At 55.1% G+C, this 25,480-nt stretch overlaps 1 protein-coding gene across 3 annotated transcripts in view; it reads right to left on the bottom strand.

Moving 5' to 3' along the window:
• Window positions 1-25,474, bottom strand: part of Prdm11 (PR/SET domain 11) — a 74,413-nt gene extending 48,939 nt beyond the window's left edge. The window contains exon 1 of one of the 3 annotated variants that reach the window (XM_023710516.1): window positions 25,444-25,474. The gene's annotated coding sequence lies outside the window, so the exon portion shown is untranslated. Of the gene's footprint in view, window positions 1-8; window positions 23-3,747; window positions 3,762-25,443 lie in introns of those variants that run through there. The other 2 variants (XM_023710518.1, XM_023710517.1) reach the window with 2 other exon arrangements.
• Between the last annotated feature and the right edge of the window lie 6 nt (window positions 25,475-25,480).

The raw sequence follows: 25,480 nt of genomic DNA on the forward strand, positions 1-25,480 counted from the left end.
GCACCCACCTTCCCGGCGGGGCGCTCGGCCCGCCCGCTGCGTCCGCCCCCGCCCGCCCGGCATTCCTTGCGGGGCATGTGGCTTCTTGCCGGCCCCGGGGGCACGCAGTTGGCTGGCGGCCGGGAGGGGCGCGAAGGGAGCGGGGGCAGCGACGCAGGCGGGGCGGGAGGAATGCCAGGGCCTCCCACGGGTCCGCGCCCACTCGGGCCGAGGGCGCCAGGCCCGGGCGAGGTTTGGCGGCCCTCACCTGCGCGCCCATGGATTGCGCGCGCGCGCCCTCCTGAACTCGTGTAGCGCTGTCCGGGGTTTGTCCACCGCGAGGCCATGGGACGGTCCCCAGTGCCTACTAGGTTGAGGGGGAGATGTCTCAATGAGCTGGAAAATGTCTAGCGATTGCCCAAGATCACGCACACTCTACCTGACGGAGGCTGCGCTGGAAGCTGGGGCTCAGCCTCAGTTTACTGCAAACAGGAGCATCCTAAAATCCAAGTGTCCCATCATAGGTCTTGATGCCTCTGGCATCGCCCTGATGTGGATTCACGCTGCTGCCCTCAGTCCAGCTTCCAGGTGAGGGCGAGACCCCGAGGGCCGTAAGGATGGCCATAATCCCTTCCCTTAACTGAGGAGCAGACGTCACTTGGGTGGGCAAGGGTCACACACAGATATCCTGAGGTGGTAACATCTAGTGGCTAGGGGCCTGCGCTCTGGAAAGGTGAGGCCCAAGTTCCAATCCCAGGGGTTGTGACACCCTAGGGCAGGGACTGTGGCCTGAATGTCACCCCTCCCTCTTCCATTCATACGTTGAAACCCTAAGCCCCATTGTGACTGTGTTTGGAGATAGGGCTGTAAGGAGGTGTCAAAGCCTGAGGTCTTAAGAGTCACCGTGCACTTCTGTCTCCATGGTGGAAGGACACTAGAAAGTGGCCATCCATGAGGCACGGAGCTGTCACCAGGAGCTTGCCTTCCCAGGCTCCAAAACCATGAGAAATAAATGGATGCTGTCCATGCCACCAGGTCATCTCTATGGCAGCGCAGGCTGCCGGACACCGCAGGTTAGCTGACCTCTCTGCACTCCCACTTCTGCCTACGGACAATGGGCCTGACAGTAGAGTCTGTCCCAGTGGCAGCTATGTGACATAGGCATTGGGGGACAGTTCCTGCACATTGAGGAAAGCTGCTAGGATGGTGGAGACAAATGATATCACTGAGGGTGGCTTTAAAGTCTCTATTGGATGAGATTTGTTTTTAAGTCAACCACTTGCAAGCTCTGGCACTTCCTTAGAGCTCATTGCCTAGGAACCTTTGTGTGGGGCATCCCTGCCTGGGCACTGTGCCCCTCACAGCCCAACTCAGATGTGCTGCTCTGTCCTGCCAGCACCTGGGAACCTGCTGTGTGCTCACTGCCCTCGCATTATCAATGCCCTTTCCTAACCCTGTGTCACGCATCATGACACATGTCACATGTGTAAGTTTTCTGCTGGTACAAGGGCTCGGTTAATAGGCTCCTTAATAGTTCATAAGCTCCCTGAGGGCAGGCTGTCTAGCTCACCACCGACTCCTTGTACCTGAGACAGTGCCTGTCACCAGGGCAAGACCAGGGAAAGGCAAGCCAGCTGCTGGGCCTTGATCTTCCAGGAAGTCCTCTCTCCGGAGCCACTGCACTGGCCAGGCTGATGGGGGAAGCGTGGCCTCCATCCGCTTTGTACCCTGAGCTCTTGGCTTGTCTTACTCTGGTCTGCCCGCTCAGCACCAAGCATATGTCTCACTCAATCGATGTTTGCCAAATGACTTCGCCATCAGATGCCTCACAGCGTAAGGTACTGTCCCCTCCTCCTGCTGGGTCCAGGAAGGATCTCAGCTCTATGAGAGATCCCGGAAGGAAACACAGGTAGGCAGGTTATGCTTTTCAATCCTCACTGCCTCAATGACCCTGCCAGGCAAGGCTGGTGAGGCAGGGATGGAGAGCGAAGTTCAGCAGAGGGACTGAGAAAACCATTTGTTGGCATCTCAAAGTACAGCTGCCTGGGGCCCCTTGCTCTTGGGACTCCTCACTCACCCGCCCACCGGCCCACCATTGCATCATCCGGTCATCGCGGATGGATGCTAAGCATCCCTTATCCAAAATAATCAGGTGGGACCCAGAGCATTTGGAGTTGGAGGTTTCTTGGGCTGGGGATGTCTGCTTAGACTTTACTGGCTGAGCATCCCAAATCTGAAAATCCAAAATGCCCCCCAAATTTGAAATTGTTCAAATGTCAGGTCAGTGCTTCAAAAGTTGCAGATTTCAAAGTATTTTGGATTTTGGATTAGGATGTTCCACCAATACTGAACAGGACAGTTAAGAAACAACCAGAGTGTCAGAGGCCTAGAAAAAGAGTTGCACTGATTATGCTAATTCTGTCTTTTGAGATGGTCAAGCACTGAGTTTCCCATTCAGTTCTGAGCCTCCTGGCTGCCACTGCAAGAAGGGACACGCAGTGAGTTTCCGCCTTCTCGTTATTGGACTTCTATTTATGTACTGTAAGCACAAGCGAGTTCTCTCCACTCTGGGAAGAGTCCAGCTGCCTGGAGTGATACAGGACCAATCCTCACTTGCATGACTCACATGTGTTACAGCTCTGGACTGGACCCTGGACACTGCTGCCCTGCAATGGAAAGAGATTGTCCATAGAACCTGAATAGAGGTGGGAGGTGGGATGTGTGAGGGTCAGATGAACTTCTGTTTGGGGCGAGAGAGGGTGCAGTGAAGCAGGCCCCGAACTTCGCAGGCGCTACCTGCATAGGAAGGGGCTCGGGGTGCGGGTCCACCGCCCAGTGGAGGGTCCAGGCCTCTGGCAAGCCTCCCTCCTGCTGGCTCCTCTGAGTCTGCACATGCAGAGATTAAGCTCACTGCAAACTCAGGAGGAGGGGGCCGAGAGCAACCAGGAGCCTGCAGCTCTACTTTCACCCCAGGCTTGGTGCCAGCATCCTGGAATGCCCAGCAGCCAGTGTGGCCAGGGGACCAGGATCACATGCCCACTGGGTTTGCCTAGAGTTGGCACCACAAGAATCTGGCAGTCTGGTCTGGTAGCCACCACAGCACCCTCTGCTGTGTCCTCCAGTAACAAGAGACAAGGACCAGAGCTGGGCACCTTGAGCCCTGACCTTGTCCTTGTTGTGCCACAGACATTCTAGGGGATTCTGAGAAAAGTCCTCATTTACCCTTCTGGAAAAATAAAATCCCTACCTCTTAGTTCTTAACACTACACCATGGGGGACAGAATGGGGAAGGCTTGGAATTATTAAAGGCAGTAGTTGAATTTATACACCCACCAAGCGCTGCCCATGGGAGGAATAAATTAGGTGTCTTCAACTCATATGGAAGACAGATTTGCAGATGCTGGGAGATACTTTTGTGAGTTGCAGAAGACATATTTATTTAAAAAACACTATTGAATTCACAAGAGCCATATGTCACTGTATATTCTGTTAATCAACTGATACCAGCAGACAGTCCCAGCTGAGTGACCTGGAGAAAATTCATTCACTTCACTCCCCATTTCTTACGTGGGGCTGAGGTCGGAACCTGCCCCACAGGCTGCTTCATCCAGCATCGTAACTGGCCTATGAAAAGCAGCTTGCTCATTACTGTCCTCCACTTTATTATTAGGTAAAAGTTTAATTGAGATTGGGTGTGGTTAGTAAAACATTTTGTTGAAATTAAAGGATGGGTCTGGACAAGGAAAACAAAAAACACAAAATACAAACCACAGCAGGGCCAGGCCATGGCTGTAGCTCCATGGTGCAGAGCTTGCCCCGCATGCCTTGGTTGGGTCACCAGTACCAGAAATGGGGGGGGGCGGGGCTGGGGATAGGGCTCCGTGGCACAGCACCTGCCTGGCTAGTGTGAGGTCCCAAGTTCAATTCCTGCTACCAAAAGAAAACAGAAATGGTGGGGGATAATTCACAAGTGGTTACTGTTCACAGTAGATAAATACTTTTTATCAACCAGCACTTTAAAAAAGTGGGGAAGAAAACTTAAACAAGCCACTGCAAAAGAAGAGATAAATGATCAGTGTGCTTTATAGAAAACTGTGAAATCTTATTTTTGCATACAAACATATGCAAAAAAAAATAAAACACTGAACCAGGCATGGCAGCACATGCCTGTAATCCCAGTGATCTGGGAGGCTGAGGCAGAAGGGTCCCAAGTTTGAGGGCAGCCCAGGCAACTTAGCTACTTAGTAGGAGCTTGTCTCAAAATAAGAAAAAAAGATGTAAAGGGCTGTGGATGTAGCTCAGTGCAGAGGCCCTGAGTTTAATCTCTAGTACCAAAAAACAATCTCCAGTATTAAATTGGCAAAAATTTTAAATCTTGATGATATTCAGTGTTGGCAAGAGTGTGAGGAAATGAGCACTTCAGGGCCTCCACAGTGGAGTGTAATTTAGTAGTGCCTCCAGAGTAATTTGGCAACTAATATCGCAAGTTGAACCCTTTGTAGAGAGCAATCTCACATCCGGGAATTTCTCCTAAGGATGTAATTAAATTCTCAGCAAAGATTTACCCACAAAGCTGTCCTCTGCAACATGATGTCTGCTAGCAAAAAAAAAAGAAATGATTTAAACCTGTGAAAGAGGAGAGACATTAATATACAGCATACAGTGAAACACTACACAGCAATTAACAATGCTACAGACCCAGAACTATGGACACAGAAACACATGCCCAACAGGCTGCGAAGTAAAAATGAAAGTTATTAAGTGAAGGAAGTCAATTTGAAAAGGCTGCATCCTGTACTCTTGCAGCTTTGAAGGACTGTGGAACCAGCTAGGCCACAGGGACAATAAAGAGAGCCGCAGGGAGAAGAAGGGCCAAACAGGCAGAGCACAGGGCTCTGGGAGAGTATTTCACACCGTAAGATGCTACAGTGGGACGTCACCCATCATGCACGTGTCTGAACCCACAAAAGATCACCACAGAGCAAATCCTCATGTAAGCCATGGCTTTTGGTTAATGGCAGGATGTCACTACGGTCATCAAATGTAACAGCACCTGCCCCACTTTAAAGTGTAGGTGTAGACAGACAGCACATGGGAGCTCCGTACCTTCCACTGTGTTTTGCTCTGAGTTTCAAGCTGCTCTTAAAAAGAAATTAAAATCTAATGTTTTAAAAATGAAAGATATGAAAAGATAAGATACAAAACGATGTGAGTGTGTGTGCACAGGTCCAGGAGGATCTACTTTGGGGTGCCATGGTGGTTAACTGGGAGGTATGAGTTTCTTCTTGCTTATGAGAAAAGTGTCAGTTAAAAATTCTTTGGGGTGGGCTGGCCAGATAGCTCAGCAGACTAAAGTGCTTGCTTAGGAAGGGGGCAGGGACCAGGGTTCGATTCCCGGCGTGCCATGCTGGCCCTGCCCCCGGGGTGTGCTGAGACAGTGACAGAGACTGGGCATGACGGCACACAGCTGTAATCCCAGCACTTGGGAGGCTGAAAACAAGAGGATCACCATGAGTCCGATCTGTGTAGTAAGACCCTGGAGACCCTGTACTAAAATACATAAAAAATTAAAAATTCTTTAGGGCATGGGATGTAGCTCTGAGATAGAGCACGTCTAGATTAGATGCCCAGGACTACACTCAGGTATACACACACACACACACACACACACACACACACACACACACACTCCTTAAAGGAACTCTATACACATTTAGTTTAGAAATTGTTAGAGAAAAGCAAGGAACCTTTCACCTTCGCCTCTTTGATGTTCAGTGCTGAGACCCAACCCACTGATAGGAGGAGGAACCCAAGTCAGAGGCTGAATGCCAGGCAGTAAGTGGCCCGTGCCGGATACCTGAAAAGTCAGTCAATCCATGGATCCAAAGGGCCCCTGTATTTGAAGGGCTCATTTGTTTATTCTACCTTATGATTCCGTCTTGAAAAATCTTGCCTACTGAAAAGCCTGCAATCCTACAGCAATAGTTGACTGATTTCCTTCGTGTGACGTACAGGTTATGTAACAGTTGGGATCCATGCACTGGTCGGTTGCTATCATCCTACACAAAAGCAAAGAACCTGTGCCCGTTCATTCACTTATCCTGCTGGTCGTGGGGGACTACAATTCTCACCACATCGCTTTATGCTTAAAAAACTACCTTGGTGCTAGAATCTGATGCAGAAATTAAGACAAAGGGATGGCAAACGCATGCTGTAATGTGGCTGAGTCCTGTGCTGGGAAAAGAAAAGAGACTCCAAAGGGGATATATTGTATGATTCCGTTTTTATAAAATCTTAAAGGGAAAAACAACCAGGCACCACTATGGGATCAGAGGGCAAGTCCACATAACTGGAAACTGGATAACTTGGGGTAACTGGAAAGGGGGTAGAGAAGAAATCCACAGGTCACACACCAGTCATATCCTATGTCTCAAGCTGGGTGCTGGTTCCTTGGGTGTGAGAAGTTTGTGAAAATATACTGGGCCATGCTCTTCAAATATGTGAATTTTCTATGTGTTTCCATGTTAAATAACTACAAGAAAACCCCATGCAGGGGTTTTATAGGCAAGGGCCATTCTATCCAGCCCCTGATTTTGCGGCTGAGGAACTAGGGTGTCAGCTCTTCATCCGCAGAGCACTTTCCACAACGCGTGAGCCATGCAGCTGGCCTGGGCCAGGGGGGACGTGGTCTGCCAACGTGGTTCCCTCCTGCAGGACTTTTGGATGGAATTGGTGGGCTTGTCATCCCACAAGACTTGGCTAGAAAGTGGTTGGAAGAAGTCGCACAAAGGTTTGTGAGTCGTAGCCTGTGTATCATATATGCTTCTCACCGTGGTGGTCATGCCCGTGGCTTCTCTGGCATCCCATCCCTGTTCTGCTGCTCCAACAGGGGCCTGTGCAGGTGTCACACCTCCTTTGCAGGACCTCTGAGGTTTGGGAGGAGCTGAGCCTCCACCCAGTTCCAAAGGAGGCACAAGGTTACCTAGGCCATTCATGGCCATCCAGTGTCCTCCCTGGTGACTGCATCGGGAGCCTGGCTACACAGGACACTGCCTGCCAGATCTGCACACCTGACCTATTGTGACCCAGTCAAAGGCAGGTGAGGGTCTTGACTCTGTGGCTTAAGACAAAAAGCACACAGCCACTGTTGCCAATGACAGCAAGTCCTGCAGAGACCTCAGCCTGGGGTTGTCCCTCAGGTGACATTGGTCCAGCAGAGCAGAGAGACTGGCTACAGTGACAAATATGTTTGCTCTTTGGCCCTGGTTGCCAGCACCTAAGCCCTTGGGGTTTCCCTCATACCAGATGGAACACACTTGAGTCTGTGCTCATAGGGTGACAGGGTGGGGACTTGGACAGCTCCAGGATGGAGCTGGTCATCAGCAAGATCCGGTCCCGGAAAGGCTGCAGAAGGCTCCACTGACCTTGGGGACAGGAACAGGGTGACAGTATACTCAAAGAGGGCCTGGAAGCCAGGTACCCATGCCCCATGCCCCACGCGCTGCCCCACACATCTCCTCTCCCTGGCTTTTCCTTAGATGTGTGTGTCCTTTACACAAAACAGTCACTGTGAGTGAAGCATTGTCCTGAGCTCTGACGCTATCCTGCGAATATCAAGCCCAAGGAGGGGTGTGGGAACCCTAGGTGCCAGTGAGTGACAAGTAGATACTAGGGACTTTAAGCAGACTCTGAAGTGGTGCAGTCTCAAGGGACACCAGCCCTTATCCCATGGGACCCAGGCTTGCATCAGAGGGTCAGCGTTAGAACTGAGCTAAATGCGGAACACCACATTTTCAGCTGGGGCTTGGAAGAGCCAGCTGTGAAGAAAGCGTGACCACAACGGAGGCTTTGGAGGACAGGCCCGGGCTCTAAGCAGAGGTCCTGAGCTTGGCCCTGCCTCCGGCCTCCTGTTGCAGGGCTTTGCTCCTCAAGCCCACGGGGTCGGGGCTTCTGTGACATCAGTCATCAGCTGCAGTCCCTGGTCCTCTGCCCTACCAAAGGCACAGACCCCTGGTGTGTTGCACATTTCTCCAGAGCCCACACCACCACCAGACGTAGTAGCACCTGTGTGCGCCATGTGCTGCCCGCCTCCCCAGCAAGAATGCCAACTCCAGGAGACCAGTCTGTTTTCTTCCCCACTGTCGCCCTGCAACCAGAACATCCAGCTGCAAAGAAGGTGTGCAAACAACAGCTGTCGGAGGGGTGGCAAGAACAAAATTAGAGTCAGAAAGCAAAATGCCTAGTTCAGTTCAGGGAGCTCACTTTGTAGCCCAGCCTAGTCTCCAACTCGCAATGATCCTCCTGGCTAAGCCTCCCAAGTGCTGAGATTATAGGCATGCGCCACCATCCCCCACTCTAGTGAGACAATTTTGAGACAATCTTGATAAATAACTAAATTGTCCAGATTGGGCTTGAATTTGCAGTCCTCCTGCCTCAACCTTCTAGAATGCTGCAATTGCAGGTGTGAACCACACACCTGGTTCCAACTGCCTATATGGGAGGCAGCACACAAAGGTCACAAGTAACAGGGGACTCACCATCAGGCAAGCACCCCACTATGCTGAGGGGTGGCATTTGAGGAAAGAAGCCATCGCCCCAAGTCTTGTCCCCACACATCCTCCTGAGCAGGTCAGATGAAGGCCTCCTCATCCTCTGACCCCAGGCCATTTCTGCACTAGTCCTGACGGTGACCACAGCTCCCGTTTCTGAGGTGCTGGTTCACAACTGCTTGGGACAAAAGGTGCTCAGCCCTCACCCCTCAGTGCTTCCAATGCAGTGCAGCCTACTGTGCAGGATCCCCTTTGGGGCCCAGCAAGTTGTCCCCTGGGACCTGGGGGCGAGCCAGCTGATGCGACCACGCTGGCTATCACTTAGTATGTTGCAGACAATGAATGCCACAGCTTTTCTTTGGATCGTGGCTACTTTCAGCACCATCACCGTCATGAGCCTGGGTTCTTACATGAGTGTGTGTGTCTGTGTTTGTGTGTGAGAAAGACAGACACAGACATGGGGACACGGGGACACAGGGACACAGAGATTCATCTCATTTACCAAGCATTGATTAAGCACCTTCCCATGTATTTGTGGAAAGCTTCCTACATGAGGACCATGATCTTGAAGAGACTCAAAGGGAATTCCTTCTTTCCTTCTTTCCTTCCTCCTTCCTTCCTTCCTTCCTTCCTTCCTTCCTTCCTTCCTTCCTATGAGGTGCTGGGAATAGAACCCAGGGCTCTTGCATGTTAAGCAGGTTCTCTATCACTGAGCTACACCCCCACCCTCTGGGCTTTATTTCATGCTGACACCAGTTAACTGCAGGGCTGACCTGAACTTTTGATCCTCCTGCCTCGGCCTCCAGAGCAGCTGGTATTACAGGTGTGCACCACCCTGGGCTAACCTATCCTTTCTCACCCACTTGCAAAACACCTGTGCATGGTGTCATGATGTGGTCACCAGGATGACAATGACCACGTGTCAAGCTTCTAAGAATGGCCAGGAGTTCTGGGGCTGAGCTGACAAGATCAGCACAGGGGTGGCTCTGCAGGGCTGTGATTCACAGCCAGCAAGGTGGCCCTCAGAGGACAGGAGACCTGCATCCTGGTCTTCTGGGAAGGAAGCAGAGGGCCTCGGCTGTGTGGGTGCCAGGGTCTGTGCCCTGTCCTCTCCACGATGTGGAAGACACACATTCACCCCTCTTGACACATGCCCCCTGTGTCACTGGTGCCAGATGAGGTGATGGAAACACAAAATGCAAATAGTTCATCCAGGGAGAGAAGGTAACAGAAGATCAACAAATCAGAGTTCACATCTGCAGGCTGGCCACAGCGATTGGTGCAGAGAAGGGTGCTGAGCCAATCGATGAGCCGCAGTTAGGGGCTTTAGAACAGACTGGAAAGAGAACCTAGCACATTCACTGCCAGGGCTGCTGAAAGAGATGATACAAGCGAGGCTCCTGGAAATGGTTACAGCCAGCCCCTGTGCCACTGCACACAACAGCCTGCCTGGAACTGAGGAGAGTCTGAGAGGATGGACAGACTCAGTCTCAGTGACCATGTGAGCCCCTGGATCCAACTGTGCCTGAAGCTGTTAGGGTCCCCTGGGCCTTGTGCTGAGCCCCCATAAGTTCCATTTCTGCCTAATGCTGCTTGACTTGAATCTGGGCCAGTCTTTATTCTATCCTGTCAATAAAACAACAAGCACAGTTGTACTTTGACAACCTGCAATAGGAGTGTGAGGGGTCTTCTGTGACAGGGAGTATAGGGATGTCACCTAAGGCACAATGATGGGGCCTGGGAGATGGTTCAGTGGAATAAGTGCTTCCCTGGCAAGTGTAAGGGCCTGAGTTCAATCCCCAGTTCCGCAAAAAAAAAAAAAAAAAAAAAAAAAGACTGAAGGCACAATGACAGCAAGAACCTGCCTGGACCAGGCACAGCCCCAGAGAAAAGATAGGCGAAGGTGGCACAGGTGGAAGACTGGCAGCTGTTCTTTTCTCCCATTTCTATTTTTGCTAGCTTTGAAGACACAGAATTCGGGCCAGGGAAATAGCTCAGTAGAATAAGCGCTTGCCTGGCAAGCACAGGGTCCTGAGTTCAATTCCTGGTACCGCAAAAAAAAAAGGACTAGGAAAACTCTTTAGGGCCAGGGAGATGTCTCAGTAGAATAAGCGCTTCCCTGGCAAGAACAAGGGCCTGAGTTCAGTCCCCGGTTCTGAAAAAAAAGAATTCACATGCAACTGTGGGTGTTCGGCTTTTCTAGAAAACAGGAAGGGCTACCAACCAACAGCAGCCCCATGGTGCATCAGGTGACAGTATGCTGGCACAGGATGGTGGCCAACAGGCAAGGCACTAGCTCTCCAGGTCACCGTGAGCCTGGCATTTCTGAGTGCTCCGAGCCTGGGTACCCAAGCTAGCACTCCAAGTGGCAGAGACCACAGTGCTACATAGATGCAGTCCCCTGCAAACCAGCTTCAGGGAACCGTGAGGCTGGACTGGGAACACCCCGGCCTTGTAGCCTGTGGACCAGGTGATGGGTGGACAGCCAGGTGGATAAAGAGCTGAAGTGCACACTGTGGGCTCCTCAGTACCACATGGGGACAGCGTGGTCTGGCAGCTGAGACTCGGCAGTGAGACTCCACCACGGGAGTCTGGGGACATCTCCTCTCCTGTACCTTCAGTTACCCTCCAAAAAATGGAGAAAATATAAATCACACTGGGTTGTCGCCAGCTGTCAGTAAACAACTACTAACCCGCTCCCCACTGATGCACAAGCGGAGATAAACCCCTCTTCCTCGCTCTCAGCCTCAGTTTACTCCCTGCACATTGCTGGCAGTCTGTGACTATGGAGAATCAACCTTCGCACAAACCCAGCAAGGCACAGGGCATCTCGGCCAAGCTACCTCAGCCCAGAGATCAGAACCACCCCTGAGGAGCATTGTGGGAAAACTTTAGTGTCCCGACCCCACTCCATGTGGCCACATTGCAGTGCCAGGCTTTACTGCAGCTCATTTGTGCCAGAGTACGACAGCCCAAAGGCACAGGGACAGGACTGGAAGGTGCCCCGCCCTGGAGGGCCGTGGAGGGCAAACGGGCAGGGTTCCTCATGGTCTTGCACTGCGGCTGGTGCCCTGTCTCCAGCTGGCAAAGCCACTCGCTCTCACCCCCGGATGGGAAATGATTCATGAAAACCAAGGAGGTAAAATTAGCCCGCAGGCTGCTGCGGAATGTATGTGGCCAGCAGCCCCAGGAGGGTGGGGGAGGGAGGCGGAAGGGATGCCCTGCACTGCCAGCTCCAGTGGCCTCCCAGGCCTGGCAGCGGGCAGCCTGGCCATCTGGAGCCTCTGGATCTGGGTTCTTCTATTTCTGAACCCAGCTCCCAGGGCAGTGGGCCAGGCCCTGGAGCCCTCCCCAGCCCCTCTCAGCTTGGCCAGCAAACAAGGCACACTGGGTGTATGCCACAGGTGGGGCCTTGCTGAACGTTCACCCTGTTTCACCCTGCTGCCCCCTCCACAGGTGAGGAAGCTGAGGCCCACAGTGGGTGCCAGAACTCAATCCCAATTTCTGACATTAGCAATCTGGGCCTTCCCACAGGCTGGCCACTTCTGCTGGACCTCAGGGTCTCAGGAAGGGCCAGAGGGAGCCCTGCTGTCCCCCACACACCCCATGCTGTTTTACTCACAGCCCCAGCATGAATCGTGAGAAGAACATGGCTCAGCTGCAGGTTCAGCTGTCCCCACAGGCAAGGGGGAGGGGCCCCAATACTCCTGTGTCTTTAGGAGGTGCTAGGAAATTGCCTATGGGGTCCTCAGGCATAAATCACACCCAGTAAAGGCAGGAACAGAGCAGGTGTCACTGAGCCTCGTGTTCTCCCATTACAGGGTGGCACCAAGGCTCAGAGAGGGGAAGGGGCTCACCAAAGGCCACACAGCAAACCCATGGTAGAGCTCAGGCTGATGCTGAGACTGCTCAGGGACACTGCTGTTGGGGACCTAGAAATGATCCGATCCGTGAGGCCAGGAAAGGCCCATGGGTGCAAGGGCAGCTGACACTGCTGAGGCCTGCAGGTGCACCCCAGCCTGGTTTGGCCCTGGGCTCCTGTCCCACCTTCGGGAACCCACAGGGGACACGCAGATAACTTGAGGGGCTGACTCCAAGGCAGGAGGTGAGGTGGCCAGGAATCCTGCGAGGGGTCACCCACCTTCCTTAGCCCTACTTCTTAAAGTCGCAAGACTGTCAAGAAGACGTGTGTGTGCACATGTGCGTAGGACTCACCCCGGAGCTCGTGTGTGCACACAGGAAGGAGAGGAAGCCCAAGGCCAGTCCCCCGGTGGCACCCACAGCCACATGCAGAGAGTGTGTCTCCATGCAGGCAGCAGCTGAGGGCCACGAGAACAGCTGGAAGGACCCTCCCCCTCCCAGCATGCAGTTCTGAACAGCTCCATGCTACCATCCACAGGGTGGCCCAGCTGCCAGAGCCCAAGCCCTGAGCAGACTCCCCAACGCTGCCACACGGGAACTCCCATCAAAACTGGTGCACAGAACCGCTTGCCCAAGCTTCCCACTCAGCGACTTGTCTCCTGCGATAATCTTTTTTCCCATCTTTTGGAGACAGGGTCTCACTAGGCAGTTCAGGCTGGCCTTGAACTCACATTGTAGCCGAGGCTGGCCTCAAACTCGCAGCGATCCTCCTGCCTCAGCCTCCCGAGTGCTGGGCTTACAGGTGTGTGCCACTACACCCAGCCGTCATGTGATAATTCATCCCACAAATTTACAATGTGTTTGCCACATGTCCACACTGAGGGGCAGAAGGCGCAGCCACCCTCCTGCACGGCAGTGGAGTCCAGGGGCCACAGCCAGCCCCCGAGCTTTTTCTCACATCACAGGCCAGGCTCAGAGCGTCTTCTCCCCAGAAGGGCACAGGAGCCTCTGCTAAAGCAGTTGCTGCACCACCAGCCACCTGGGCGACCAGAAGGGCTGGGGGCTGGCACTGGGAAGGGCTGCGCCCAGGCCAGCCACCCTGATTCTCACCTCTCGGGAAGTAATCCCAAGCTCACCGGCCACACACAGCAAAGCCCAGGCAGCACTGCCCAGTCGGGCGTCCTCTGCCAAGATGAGCCAGGAAGCAGCCTTGGGAGAAAGAAGTAGACAGGGAGCCAGGTGGCCTGCCTGTGGCTAGCTGTGCAACTCCAGAAAGTCTTGTGCCTCCTGCAGCCCCATCTGCGCTGCATCAGTGAATGACCTTGGCCAGCCAACCTGTGTCACAGGGGGCTGCGAGGAGCCAGAGGGACACAGAGGCTGCTAAGAACCTGAAGAGGTGAGGAGGGAAGAGCAAAGGGTCCTATGCCTTCCAGCACGGTCATGACCACTGATGTGGTCCACAGGCTGAGCGGCCAACTCCCACCCAGGACAGCCAGTGCGGCCCAGCTCCCCGGGGAGAGGCTGTCCTCAAGCTGCTTTCTTCCCCTGCCCACCCTGCAGGCCAAGGAAGATCAAATCTACAGCCACAATGGGCCCCATTCAGAGCCGGGAAACCTGCCCGTAGTGTGGGGTTACACAGCCAGGCTCCTGGCCACTTTGGCTCAGCACATGGTCAGAGTGACCTCTTTCCCTCTCTTAGGCCTACGTCCAGGAGCTTCAGGGCCAGCAAGGGAAATCCGATCGCCCACTGCATTCCCAGGCGGCAGCCTCCTCCTGACACCATGGGACAGTGGGACGAGGCTGTCACAAAGGCTGGAGCCGAGCCAGCCATGCAGGCCTGTGCCCAGTGGGGAGTGGAGTCCGGCTAATGCAGAGAAGACACCAGGAACGTGGCATTTCTGAGCATGTCTCACGTGCCCGGCGCAGCGCTCGTGCCTCCACATGTGGCTCTGTGACATGGAACCGTGGTGCTGTGGCTTAAATACAGAGTGTCCCCCCAAAGGCTTCTGTGTGGAAGTTTGACCCCAAGGTGGTGATATTCAGAGCTGGCTGGCTCCTGTGGACTAATCACTACTGAGTCCACAGCTGCATGGAGCAGAAGGGCCCTGGGGTGTGACTCTGGAGAACAGATCTTGTCCCTGGCCTGGCTCGCAGGCTCTCACGCTCGCTCTGCTTCCCGGCCACTGTGGGCGGAGCAGCTTGCCTTCCCTATGCTCTTCCACCCAGATGCTTCTGCCGTGGAGCCAGTGGACCAAGGGCCGAAGTCTCAGAACCCATGAGCCACAATAAGCCTTTCCTCACTTGGACTTTGTCTTCCTCAGGTACTTGGTCACAGTCTTTCAGAGAAGGTGAAACCAAGCCCCAGAGAGGTTACCTGGCTTCCCAGGGTCACACAGTTGGGAGGGTCAGAGCTGCTCCAGGGCGGGCTCATGCAGAACCATGCCTTGCGGCAAGCGCAGAAAACCCAGGATATGGAGAAGGTTCCAGGAGAGAAGGTTCCAGGGCCTCACGAGTTGCCAGGGGTCAAGGGAGCAGGTTTTTCTCTCCAGCTTTAAGGAGAAAAGCCAGGAACAGTAGGGCACCCCTGGGAGGTGTTTGGTTCTGTGCAAACTCTCAACCAACAAATTTTAAATATTGCACAATAAATTTTTAAATATGCAACAGGCTCCCATAACCCAGCAGTAAGAATTCTAAATCTGCCCAAGGAGGCACTAGAATAAAATCAGAATGAACCCAAATGCCCCGCAATAAGGGAATAGCTAAATAAATGATGCTCTCCAAAAACTACTGTGCCACAGTAAAATCAGGAGGAAAAGAACTGATGGTAGCTTTCCATGGAAAAGGTGGCTAGATTTCCCAGAGAGACTGTCAGGTGAGAGAAGCAATCTGGAGAATAATCTGCACTACACGAAATCACTTCTTTACACACACACACACACACACACACACACACACACACAGTGGCACATACTCCTGTAAGTTATATGTGCTGGTAATGGAGTAAGATCTAGAAAGATAGACCACAAATAGAATGCCATAGTGACCCATAGGAAGAGCTTAACTATCTATTATGATTTTGTATATTTTTACATAGTTAAAACTTTAGTAAAGTAAAATTTTGCAAAGATGTGAAGAGCTCCCTTGGGAAGCAGTGAGCTGCACATCCCTGGAGGTGTGCAAGAGTCTACCCTAGGGCAGGAACAACAGAGAAAAGTGAAAGGCCACAGGGGCAAGGAGGCCAGGTGGCCCTCGGGAGCCTGGCTAGGGGAACAGGAGCGAGGGCCCCTCTACCAGTGTCCTGTCACTTTAAGGAAGGCAACCACTGCATCAGACTTGAAGAAGGGACAGGCTAGGGCTTGTGATCCTCCATGTGACTTGGGAAGGAACATCTTGGACAGCAGAGGTGCACAGAATGGCACCGACAGCCACCTCCCCTTGGCCAGCTTCTGGGAACAACTCCCAGCCTCTCTGCCATAGCATGGTCTCAAGGGTCCCTCGGGGACCAGGGCTGCATCGTGACTGGGGGAAGCTGGCATTCAGGGAGGAGGCAGGATGGAAGGTGGACATGGACAGAAGGTGGATATGGACACAAAGGGCTCCCCAGCCTACTGCCTGATGGTGACACTGAGCCCAGATGACACCTGATGGTGGCCTGGTGCCATGATGAACCCTCAGGAAGGCCAGACTGTGGGCCCCGCCAGCCCCAAGTTAAGAGCAAAGATCAACAAAGCTATCACCTCCAGGAAGAAGCCAGGAGTTGCAGGTGGGTCTGAGTCCTAGCGCTGCCCCTGACTTCCCATATGCCTTAGCAAAGTTCGGAACCCTGGGTGCCCCGACTCACTCATCTTCCAAATGGGCTAATGGCAGCCACCCTCCTCCCCGCAAGCTGGCTGCACAGGTGAAATGCGATGGCGTCCACTCAGCCCCTTAGCCTGCCACGCTGGCTCCCACAACACGGCCCATGTAAGCTTTGGTTGCCAGCAGCAAGGAAGCTTCCAAAGCAGGCAGCCTCACCACAAGCCTGGGCGCAGGGGCAGCCAGGAAGGAGCCATTGCTGGCCCCAGGCAGCAGGCCAAGGAATTCGCAGGCAGGGACAAGAGCCTCGGACAACAGAAGTGAGTCCAGAGGGCTGTGCAGACTTTCTTGGCCCCCAGCCTGGGCCCGGGGCCAGGGTGCTCAGGGAGGGGGAAGGAGCCCCTGGCCGGTGCCCCAGAGGAGTCTGGGTCCTACCTGAAATGGGCAGGGGTCCCGGGAGCTAAGCCAAAGAAGGAGCAGGGCAGGAGCAGGTCATGGAACTAGGAAGGGGCTGTGCAAAGAAAGTCCAAGGCTCATGTCCAGGAGAAGCTGTGACGGGCCACAGCAGGCTGTGCCCTTGAACCCTGGGGACCACCTCAGTGGATTCTGTGTGGGCCATGGGAGAAGCACCAGCCATGCCAAGCAGGTTCAGGGAGCCCTTTGAGGATAAGGCCTACCAAGAATCAAGAAGGTTCCACCTGCACTCATCAGGAACTGTGCCCGTTGGGGGCACAGGGACAGCGAGACACAGCCTGGAGCAGGCTGAGCAGCACCCCTACCGAGGAGGCCAGGGCAATGGGGCTCTGAGGGGCACAGAGTCCAGTGAAAGACCTGGCATGGCAAGGGGTGGGAGGACTCAGGCGCTGGCCTCTGAGTATGACCAAGGCACCCGGAGCACCGTGGTGTGAGCCTGTCGCCATCTCAGCTACTCAGGCAGGTGCTGAGGCAGGATGACACATACGCCCAGCCAGCACAACTTAGTAAGATCCTGTCTCCAGATGTGAAAAAAATTAACATAAAAGGGGCTAGGGCATAGCTCAGCAGTACAGCACTTGCCTCGCGTGCCGGAGACCCTGGGTTCAGTCCCAGCACTCCCAACCCAAAACCGCAGCACTGAGTGACTCCCTCTCCGGCTGACCCTAAAGCCTGCGTGCAGGTGGGAAGGAGGCCAGCCCAGTCCCACCTTGTAGTACCCGGGGGAAGATGCAGCCAGGTAGCCAGATCTTCAACCACCGCGGCCCATCAGACTGGCAGCTGTGAGCGGGAGGAGGCCCAGACATGCTACCGGGTCCCAGAGGAGGAGGGTGCCAGTGGGGCTGGCAAAGGGGCCCTACCATTCCTTCCTGACACTGTATTGTACCCCACAGCAGGCAAATGTGCTACCCCATGGCCACAAATGCAGACCTAAGCCCGGCCCAGCAGGGGGCACAGGACAGGAGCGATTCCCAACCATGGGTCCCCTTCAGCCCACACCAAAGGGGACAGGCCCCGCGCCTGTCCAAGCCCTGACCTCCTACACTCCCTGTGCCAGGCTGGGCACCGTGCCTGGGCTGCACCTGGACACCACTGGCTGACAGATGGTCCCCACCCTGCAGCTCTGAAGGCTGAGGCGGTGGGGACCAGTGGCTTCCACACAGCCTGCCAATGCCCCAGGCGTCAACCCAGGACCAGAACAGCCTGTGGAGGCTGCGCAGCCACCGGAACCAACTCCCGAGACAGGAAGAGGCCTGCCTGCTCCCCAACAACCTATCCTGCTGTACCCCAAGAAACAGACTTCCTGACACTAGAACCCTAAAAGACACACACACACACACACACACACACACACACCTGGATGGTTCCTTGGGTCCTCTCATCACTGGAACTTTTATCTCCTGTCTCAAGTCTCCTCCCACCAGGACAGAATTTCTAAAACATGTAACTGTCCTCTCCCTCACTTAGAAATGATCAAGAGCTCCCCAGAGCCTCCTCATGCACCAAGGCCCACTTCCTCCTCAGGCACCACGGTCCTCCGGGCCCAGCCCTCAGCTGCCTCTCCAGGCCAGTTCCGGTTCTGATGCTCTTCCCAGGACACCTAGAGCACTGCCCCCATGAACCCCCGGGCCCCCTAAGCCGGCCTGCCTTCTTCGCACATCCTGTTCCCAGGGCCTTGGTGCCCCTCCCCCCCTCCACCTGGCAAACTTCTGCCTCCCCTCCAGGTCCAGCTCCTCCAGGACAGGACGCCTGCCCACCCCTTCTCCCTACTGACCCGAGGCAAATGTGTGCCTTGCTCCCTTCTCCCCCCATATGGTGGGGAGCACTTCCTGCCTTCAGTTGGTTGGGAGCGGGAGCCGAGCCAGCGCTGCTCAAACTATTTGTGGCAAAGAGACTCCTTTTTCTGAGTCTCCCAATCTGTTGCCAACTGGTGCTTTTGTAAAACACAATAAAAAATGACAGGGCAACGTCAAGTTGCAAGACGAGTTGCTCAGGTTCATTCTGCCGCCTGTGCAGCTCAGAGGTCGGTGGGGGGCTGCGCAGCCATAGCTTGCTGTGCTGCCAGGGACACGGTGGGGACACCATGCTCCTGGCCTTCCCAGAGAACCGTGCGGGATCCAGAGAGCTACATACGTGCGCGTCTGGAAGCCCAGAGCCAAACACATGCTCACCACGCATTGGGCAGAAAGGACCTGGCAATCCTGGGGCAAGGGCAGCCCTTTGCTGGGCGCCCCACCTCCCAGGTGGGCAAGTGGAGGCAGAAAGAATGACTGCCCTCAGCTGCCCTGCATCTGGTCCTGTTCTGGAGCATCCTGCACCCCCGGCAGACCTTGGAGCCCAAAAGTGGCCCAGGCCACGCTCCCTGTGGCACAGGCTGCTGACAACAGTGGCCACAGACACGGCGATGGGGCCACCTGCTCTGCCCTCCACAGGCTTCGCTGCTCTGGGCCTCACCTGCACCACGGCAACCAGGGTAAGAATACGGTGCCACGCGGCCCAGAAGGCCAGGCTCCTGCACTCTGGATGCCCCCCTCAGGCTCTGCTGCCGAGGCCCTGGAGCATCTGCATCTCTTGGCTAGAAGCTCTGCCTTGACCCCTCTTTCTGCTCCTCGAGCACTCCACCCCCAGACCAGACTTCTCCTTGGGCTGCCTGCTAGGTTTGCTTGTTTCCCTCCCAGCCCTCCCCTCCTGCAGCCTGAGGGGCTAAGGGGTTGCTCCTTCCCACCGGCTCCTTCCCTGGCACCCTGGGACTCAGAGCCTCTTCCTCTCCACAACCGGGCCCGTCTCACTGGGCTGCCTTCCACCAGGACCTGGCTGGTCTGGCGAGGGGCCTTGCTCACCTCCTACTTGTGCACGTGCGTGCATCATACACATACACACACACACACACACACACACACACAGCAGCAGCAGCAGCAGCAGCAGCAAAAGCTGCTCTGCTTTGGGTCAGAGACGAGTTAGGCTGCCTTCAGGAGGGCCCCATTGTCTGCAGTGTCCCCTGGGAGAGGCCCAGAGAAAGGATAAAGACACTGGACTTGGGTTAGAATTTTAGCTTAGTCACTGCCTACAAGTGTGTGGCCCACAGAGTCACTTCCTGTCTCTCACTCTCAATTTTCTTGCTGTACAATGGGACAGTAGTGGCTGGCCTCCTGCTCAGGGGCTGATGACACAGTGTGAGCCCTGCCACCAAGGCCTCACTGCAGGGGACCCTAGTTCTGGGCAGCCACCCTGCAGACCGTGTTCCTTCCCCAGGTACCATTTCCCTGAGGCTTCTCATTTGTCCCTGAGGCCCCTGGGGGAAGGACAACCCTGAAATGAGAGCAGTCCACCAGGACCTCACCAATTCAACCCTGTTTGTAAAGCACCCAAGAGAGGTGCTGAGAATTGTTACACAAGACAAGCAGAGGTCCCCTAAGCCTGCCTCCATCAAGGTGGATTCCTCAGGGAAAATGGAAAGACTGGCATAGGGCTGTGTGACACTGGCCAGTCACGTGACCTCTCTGGGCTTCAAATGTCCTCTTCCATAAGTGCAAAGCAAACTCATGGCTGAGGGCCCTGCTGTCTCTCTACCTGTTCCTTCCAGTGCTGTTCTGTTCCCCAGAGGACACTGCTCCATGTGGTCTCCCCAAAACACAGAAGGAAATGCTGCACTGGCTGTGGGGCAGGCTGATGTCTCATCTCCATTTACAGAAAGGAAACTGAGGCCCTAACAGGTTGAACGGCTGGCCTGGAACACAAGCCAGGGAAGAGACATGGGGCTGAGGGTGTGGCCAGGTCACCACTAAGTGCAGAAGCCTCTGTAATATGTGCCCTGTCTTATTCTCAGGCACTATGGTCCCCCAGCCAGAGACAGAGGACAAGCCCCTTCCCCCTGCCCACTGAGCTGGCCCCATGCCAGTGCCTGGGGCTCAGTGCATCTTTCTGGGAGCTGCTTGTGCAGCCCTGGGCCACCACTGTCATCACCAGGCTCTGCAGACAGGGAACAGGCATTGAAGAGCAGCAGAAGCAGGACGGAACCTGAAGCCCAGGTCCCCGGCAGGGCACGGTGCTGACCCCACCACCTGTTCCCTGGCTTCTCAGAACCCCTTTCCCTGACTGTTGTGCCAAGTACTGCAGCCTCCAGCTGAGGGGCCCTCACACCAGAGAGGACTTTGTAAGGAGGAGGGTCCAGATCCACGTTCCAGATACTGCAAGGCCATGGCAGGAAGGGAGGCCAGTGAGGAGGTAGTTGTGGCAGTCAAGGTAGGGACAAGGATGACAGTTTGTGCCATTTCTAGGCCGAAGGAGGGGAGCGAGAGATCAGAGAAGACAGGCTCAGGCTCTGCTCTGGGGAGCAGCAGCTTTCTCCTGGCTTCTGTTTCTGAGCATCCAGGGTGCCCCAGGGAAGATCCAACAATGTACCTTGGGCTGGAGAGGGACCAGGACAGAGTGAAACTGCCCTGGGCCTCCCCTCACCAAGCCCTCGCTGCACACACCACCCTAAGTGTGACTGCACTGTGTCAACACCGCCTTTCAACCCAGATACCAATCTGCAATAGGAAATAGGCTTTTTAAAAATAACTGCACATTTTCTTTTCCTTTCTTTCTTTCTTTCTTTCTTTCCCCCCCTCCCCTTTCTTTCTGCACAGCTTGTTTTTCCAGCAAGACTCCTGGGCCCACTGTGGAGAACCCCTCCCCAGTCCCACACTGAGAACTCGGAGCCCTGGGGCCTCCAAGGATGCTCAGGCTCCCAGCCAGTCAGTGGAGATGTACTGCTGGCTTCGGGCCAGCCTGGCCCCCAGGCCCTGGGAATCCGCATGCCCAGACCCTAGCGTGAGGGCGGTGTAGACCACCACATTACGGTGCCACATGACAGTCCCAAAGGGGGCCCCTGGTGGCTCTGGGTCCTCTGCCCTCACTCCAAGCTGACACCCCAATGGAACTGGCCACACGCCCCAAAGCTCCCAGTCCCCATCAGGCCACGAGCCCTGGATTCCTTTCCTCACCTCTTGGAACCTCAGCTTCCCCTTTGTGCCTTGCGCAGCTGTGTTCCAGGTTGGGAGCCTGGCTATGGTGTGAGTGTCCCCTAACGGGTTCATGCGGGAAACCTGGACCCAGCACGATCCTGCAGAGATGGCTGGACAGGAAAGGGCAGGGCCTGAGGAAGTGGCCAGGTTACGGAGGGGCACTGCCTGGGAAAGTGCTGGTGTAGTTCTCCCCAGAGCCTGGCTGGGCCTCTTGAGAAGGTTGCTACAGACGTGCGATCCCCGCCTCCACACGCTCTGGCTTCCCATCTTGCACGTCACCTCTTCCTGCCACGCTCCCTGCCTGCTGCCTGTTTCCTAGTGTGCTCCTGCCATGGTGCCACCTGCCAGGAGGAGAAGATCCTCACCAGAGTTGGTGCCATGCTGTTCGGACTGTCCAACCCCACGGTGAGTGAGATAAACCTCTTTTGTTTATGAAGAACCCAGCCTTGAGTAGTTCACTGTAGCCACAGAAAGTGATCGACACAGCATGAGACAGGCTGACTTCTACATCTGGGAAGGTAACCCCTCCGCAACACTAGCTGCCATCACAATCAGCACCCGGACCTCCTCCCCTGCAGCCCCTTCAGTGAATCAGACACAGCAGGGATCCCCCCAGGCCTCTAGGGTCGGTTCAGTCTCACTCTCTGGCTCTCCTGGAATTCCTACTTATGTGCCCCTAACTTGTGGCCTCCCAGAGGAAGGCCAGTGCTCAGGACAGGGAGTTTGCTATCCGTACTCTATGAGTCACCTGCTTTGTCTCATACCTCCCTCCTGCCACAGCTCAGGGAAGTGCCATCCCACCAGGTGGCCCAGAGCCAGTGTGCTCTGGGCTCAGTCTGGTGGCAGAGCCACACTGCAGTCATCTCACTACACCAGAAAACAGCAAATGCTATGGAGACGAGTATCCACAGACATCAGGGAGGCTGTTCTGTGTGATCACGGGGTGCTTCGCTCAACAGGGCATAAGGAGCAGAACAAGGAAAGGAGAGCAGTCCTACTAGGATGGGGCAGAGGGCACAGCATGAGGAAAGTACCTCAGGAGGTGGACCAGGGCAGGACCAGTGGGCAGCAGAAGGATTTCTTTCTCCTGCTGGTGGCAAGTCCAGCAGGATGGAAGCCAGGGCCTCAGGCATGCACAGCAGGTGCTTACCACTTTGCTCCATCCCTAAATCCATAGGCTCACACGTGTACATGGAAGACGCCCTGCTGGCTGCCTCCCAAGTGTGGTCCTCTCCATGCCCAGACCTGGTCCCCACAGCAGTCAGGACAGGGCAGGTTCTGCTGCAGTAACAAACAGCCCCGAATGTTTCAAACAGCAAGGGTCTGATTCTCATGAATGCTACGGGACCATCCTGGGCCATCAAGGGACTTGGCCCATGGTATGATGCAAGGACCCAGAGCGCAGAAGCAGCCACTGGACTGCAGAGAAAAAGAACAGCCCTATCACTATAATTTACAACTCACTAGCCAGTCACCCAGCCCCACCCTAACCCGAGGCACCCTCGATGCAACCCTGCAGTATATGCAGAAGAACTGGCTTTTTAGAAAGGAGCATCAAGGACCACCAGACACTGTGCCCTGCTCCCTTGCCCTTTGCTAGCCTTCATTCACGTACAGGTGGCAACCGGGCCAGGTGTGGGCAGGGCACACACTGGTGGAGACACCCCAAGGGCAGATGAAGCCGAGCAAAGGGTGGAGCCTTGCCACCCAGACTTCTAGGTCACAATAACAGTTGGTGTCTTCATTCCAAATGTACCAGGAAGCTCTCTGCCTGGTTCAAGCAGCAGCACGAAAGCCTGATGTGGCCCTCCTTGGACCACTCCCTGAGGACGATGCTGAGTCTGGCATGGTGGGGAGACTGCAGGTGGTGAATAGACTCAGATGCCAGGGAGGTGTGAGGGAGACACAGATGCCAGGGCTTCGAAGGACCATTAGCCCCTTCCACACCTGGAAGGCCTACGAGTGGGACTAGAGACAGCATGAGACCCTGTGAGTTTGCCCTGTCTGTGAGATGACCCAGTGGGCAGCTGTAGACACATGTATGACTCCTGATGCCCTGTCTTCACACTTGCTGCCAACCCAGACAGGGAATGACATATAATTCCAGAATCTTCCTCACCAAGGACAGTATTATCTACTCTGGACACCATGGAGAACGTATCTACCACGTATGGCAAACCCAGAGGCGCAGTAACTTGGGCCAGCATCACACACAAGGCATCTGGTCTTTGAGGACATCACAGGGGAAAGGAAAGACCCTGCCACCAGCAGCTCCTTAGGGTCCCTGTCAGGTAGGGACAGGATGGGTCAACGTGTTGAAGAAGAACTAGATTTAGAGAGGTCAAAAGTTGCCCTGCAAAGTCTAACGTTATACAGTTGTTATGAAGAAGAGGAAGTCCCAAGGCAGAAGCCCTTTCCATTAAACTAAATAAAGCAAGGGCTCTGGGCTGTGTGCCCAGAAGGGCCGGTGTGCAGAAGAGTGCCTAAGAGACATCTGCGTGCCCACCTTCGAGTCCCCGCCCACTCCCCCAGAAAGGCACCCACCCCCTGCCCTTCTGACACAAGGTGCGCATAGCCCCAACACCTCCAAGGACAGTCTCCTCTCCTCTTTCTGGAGGAGACCCGTGGGCAAAGCCAGCCTGGGTCCCACAGGCACTTAGCTCCCTCCATGGAAAATTCTTTTGCTCCAGCACAGACAAAACCCCCAAAGTTTATAGGGTTTCCAGGCATCCAAGGCAATTTTGCTTTACAGCCTTCTGTCCCCACGCACAAAGAGCTGGGCGTGTTTCCCTTGAGCCACTGTAAATTATACACCACAGCTCTTCTCCACAAGAAGCCAACGGCTAAGAGAAAAGACACGTTTAAATCCCTGGTTCTGACCAAAAAAAAAAAAAAAAAAAAAAAAAAGACACGTTTAACATTTCTGTCCCCAAAGTTCCAGCCCATCCTGGAGGAGGTCTGGACCCCCACCTCCACCCCAAACTGGCTCAAGATACCAGCAACTTTTCACCCGCACCGCCCACACGACATCTAGTCTCTTTACTGCGATTTGCGGAGGGCATGCCGGCCTTGACAGTGGAAGGTCATTGGCCACCAAGTTTCTGCAGTTTCTGCATCTGAGAGTACCTTGGGGACAGCGAGTGGGGGCAGGAGGCTACACTAAGAGCTTTTCTGAGGAGTCCACACCGGTGGCAACGGAGACTTATAAATGAAAAAGCGCTCTGCAGCTCGGCCACGTTTAGCAGGCAACGAAGGACCAGCTTGCGGGACATCCCCCTCTCCGATACCCCGCTACGTGGCCCCAGATCGCTGAGGAGACAGTACCCCCCAAGAAGTAGGCCAGCGGCCAAGGCTAGCGCCCCAGAGCCCCGCCCTCCCGAGTCACCGCGTGCGCACTCCGCATGCGCGGCGTGCGCGGCCGTTCTCATTGGCCGGCGGTCCCGTCCGTCAGCGGGCGGGACGAGCGCGGAGAGAAAAAGGCTACATTGTAACAAGGCGAGCGCGCGCGCGAGCTAGCGGGGAGGAAGGAGGCGGAGGGCTCCGAGTCCCGCGGAGGCGGCGGCAGCTACCTGCCGAGGGTTAACCCACCTCTGGGCCGCCTTGCGCCCGCGCCCGCGCCTGCGCCCCCCGGGACCCCCACGGCCGCCCGCCCGTCTGCACCCCGCTCCCGCAGCCCCCAGCCCCCCGCTGCTGCCCGCGCGCCCCGCGCGCGCTTGGCCAAGTGCCGAGCGCTCTCGAAGCCATGTTCAATGGCCACGGTGGCTACCGGGCTGACTCACCTTCCCGGGGACGCTGCGGCAGCCGCGGGCCCGGGCG

Source organism: Octodon degus, unplaced genomic scaffold (genome assembly GCF_000260255.1).
Source record: "Octodon degus isolate 3935 unplaced genomic scaffold, OctDeg1.0 scaffold00018, whole genome shotgun sequence".
Taxonomy (NCBI): domain Eukaryota; kingdom Metazoa; phylum Chordata; class Mammalia; order Rodentia; family Octodontidae; genus Octodon; species Octodon degus.